The sequence below is a fragment of the Chrysochloris asiatica genome, unplaced genomic scaffold (assembly GCF_000296735.1).
Source record: "Chrysochloris asiatica unplaced genomic scaffold, ChrAsi1.0 scaffold00087, whole genome shotgun sequence".
In the NCBI taxonomy this organism is placed as follows: domain Eukaryota; kingdom Metazoa; phylum Chordata; class Mammalia; order Afrosoricida; family Chrysochloridae; genus Chrysochloris; species Chrysochloris asiatica.
In genome coordinates this window covers 3,088,517-3,092,332 of record NW_006408605.1, presented here as the reverse complement: position 1 = coordinate 3,092,332, position 3,816 = coordinate 3,088,517, and positions in this window count along the sequence as shown.

Here is a 3,816-nt window from a genome sequence, read left to right as displayed (position 1 = left end):
TCAGGAAAGCGCTACAGGAACAATCAAGTAAGATAGTTAAAGCATTGGAAATCATTCAAAACCTACAGTAAGAAGTCCAAACAATTAATAATAGAATATCAGAAATGGACAATACACTGAAAGAGCAAAGCAGTAGAATTGAAGAGTTAGAAGCCAGAACTAGTGAGCTAGAAGATAAATCTCTCAACACTACTAAGATAGAAGACCAAGCAGAAAAAAGGATAAAAAAATTTGAAGAAGGCCTAAGATTCATGTTGGACAAAATGAAGACGACTAACTTAAGAATTATTGGCATTCCAGAACAGGAAGAATCACACAAGCCCACAGACGAGATAGTTGAAGAGCTTCTGGAAGAAAATTTCCCTAACATCCTGAATAGGTAAGCATTCAAGAAGCTTAATGAACCCCAGGAAGGATAGAGCCTAAAAGAGTATCATGAAGATGTATCATAATCAAGGTCTCCAAAATCAAACATAAGGACAGAAGCCTGAAAGCAGCAAGGGAAAACAGAAGTGTAACATACAAAGGCAAGCATATCAGACTAAGCTTGGATCTCTCAGCAGAAACCATGCAGGCAAGAAGGCAATGGGGAGACATATATAAAACACTGAAAGAAACAAAAGTGCCAACCAAGAATCCTCTACCCAGCAAAGCTGTCAATCAAATACGATGGTGTAATCAAAACATTCCAGGATAAACAGAAGCTAAGGGATTTTGCCAAAGCCAACCCTGCAATGAAAAACATCCTAAAGGTTGTGGACTGAGAAACCAGAACAGACAACCAGAGATTGATGTATGTGGCAGTATCACCCTGAACTTAATCTACAAACAGAAGAGTCAAGAACAGAATAAAATGATAAAAACAGAGGATGTGGGAGATCAGTCTATGATCAAAACAATTACAATGTGAAAAAAGGTAAAACACAGAGGAATAGAGATCCAGGTGGCGATAAGGTCAGGTATATTACAGGATAAAACAGACTGTTGTAAATGGTGGAAAAAGCTCATGGAATATAAGGTAACCACAACGGTGGGGTTGGGATGGGGGTTTTAGTTTGGGTGTTGGGGAAGGCAGTATAAGAAGGGGGAGGAGGTGGAAGAACAAGACAGATAGGGGAATACTGAGACAGGTTTACATGGCCTAAGTGGGACAGAGGTAAATAGTGATGCATGCTCAAACTTGGAACAACATGGCTCTGTGATACAGGCATGTTTGAAGAAGGGGAAGAATATTAAGATGCTTGACTGTTTTTTGAATATTAGTTTCCATTGCCTACTATTATAAAATAGAGACCTGAGTTGGATAGAAAGGAATGTTGGGAAACATGATTACAAAAAACTTATAAGCCTGTCTTCATCCAATAACTGATTGGAATACCTATAAAGGGTTCTAGAACTTGCCCAGTGAAATAGGCCTCTTTCGGAGCCTTTGCAGAGTTTAGGACCTTAGGTGGAATCCTGAATCCCATTCAGAACCTTCTGAGGTGGGACATTCCCACTAGCAATGAAAAAAGCAGGCCAGCCTGGAAAAACTAGAGCAACAGAAGATATATCTTCAAAGAAAGACTATCAGTAAAACCCAAAACAAAAATATCAGCATGACTGGCTACCACAAGAAAAAGCAAGCTGTTCGTCAGAAGACATCAAGGCAAGCAATCAAGATCCTTCAGGACAAACTCCCCTCTAAGACTGAAACTCAAAGGGAACACATGAAGAGACATGTAAGCTTCCTGGAGACCACACTGGTCAACTGGTGAGTGTAAGAGGGGGAAAAGCAGCAATGAAGAAATGGGCTGAGTTCAACCACAGTCCATTGACTCCTATTGACCTGGAGATGACAGAGAAAAGAGGAAGGATTGGTTGGTCCAAAGTGTGGTGAGACCTGAGGACACTTGAGCCCATGGACAAGGACATAGCCACAGAGAGCTAGAGCTGAGAGTGAAGCATCCAGCTGATATGAAGTGAAGGAAGATGCACAAGAACACCCAAACTTGCAAACAGTACCCATTTGACCTAGCCTCGATGGCTTGATAATCAGAACTCGACTAGAGGAAGATTTTTTGTTTTTTTGATAAAGGAAACAAGAGTAAATTGTGACAATTTGAAGAGCCTGACCTATACTCATGGAGTATAATGCCAATAGAGAGGGAAGGAGTCTTCACATCAAGTATCAATGCTATCCCCTCTGTACACAGGGTAGATAGAAACCGGCAACTTAGACACTGGCTACCTAAAATGAAGGGGTGATAAAGGGCAAGAAGTCACTGGTTTACAAGGTTTCCTGATGGAGTTTAGTTTAAGAGTATGTGGGGGAAGAAGAGTTCCCACTGAATAGTTTTCATTTTTTATAGATGGGTCTGGTGAAAAGAGATGGGGATTAGATTCTTATGATTCAATAGTGAATAATTGTTATCATGACTAATTGCAACTGTCACAATTGTGAAGGTAAAAGTTTTGTAACAAAATCAGGAGCGTGGTTAATCTTATAGTCCAGAAACAGAGGACCCTAGGACTATCAAGGTAGAAGAGCACAAGCAGAATGCGGGACCTTATCTAGAGAAGCAGCAACACCTGAGATGGAGGCAGAGCTGGGGACATGGAGCGGGAAAGCGGCTAAGGATTCTAGATTCATGGGAAGAGAGGGACCAAGAGCTGGTGGCCAGGAGGCAGACTTGCAGAATGTGCCCTTTGGTGGTGTAAATTATTATATATATATTATATATGCCAGAGGTTTTTTTTTTAAAGAGCAAAAGTGAATCTTGAGAAATCCTGTTAACTGATGGTACATGGAGATTATAATCATTGTAATGAAACAAGGTGTATGAGTTGTTGAATATTTGAATATAAATCTACCCTGTAAACTTTCACTCAATCCACAAAAACCTAAAAAAAAACCCGATAGCAGTAAATACTGTTGACTGATGGTACATGGAGGGGATTGTAATCATTGCAATGAAGCAAAATATGATTTATGGAATGTAAAACTGATAATCTGCCCTGTAAACTTTAACTCAATTCACAGTAAAAACTTCTTTAAAAATTAAAGAAAAAAAAGCAGTTACTGTGAAATATATGAAGAAAAAAGGATTATACAAACAGCTCTTACTAATTTTCAGACTAGAAACACTATCTCCATCCCCAGGTATAATCCAAATAACCCAGAACCCTCCATAAGTGGAGTTTCTGGTGGAGGCTTCTAGGTTATTTGGTTATAACTGGGTTATCTGGATTATAATTGCAATACACAAAATGCGAAGCTGTCCAACTTCATTGTCTAATAAATTTTTATGATTTGTATTTTTTTCTATGTATGTATGCATTGGAATGTAGCTGTAAATTTATATGGGATGTTTCCAATCCCCCCCTCCTCCCCCCCACAAAGGCTGGACTTATAATGATAAAAATAAATAAATAACATGCTGCTGTTATGTGCCATCAAGTCGGTTCCAACTCATAGCAACTCTTGTATAGAGTTTTATATGGTGGGAGGAGTTAAGAGATTAGCACAAAATGTCAGGAGCATTTCAAAATCTAACCTCCCCAATCACCAAAAGCTGACCTCAGAAACCACCCCTCACTAAGGAGTACACACATCCACTTCATACAACACGGACAGAAAGTCTTAACCACCAGCCCTAATCTCTCTTCCCACCACCTCTTATACAACATACTTTAATAAGACAGACATGTTCCAGCAACCCAATAGAGCATTATATTTTCCCTATAGCCCCACTATCATTTCTTGGGGGGGAAAAAGTAAACAAGAAGAACAAAATTCCTTTGTTGTTTTTGTAAGTCAGTTCATGTTAGGTGCCA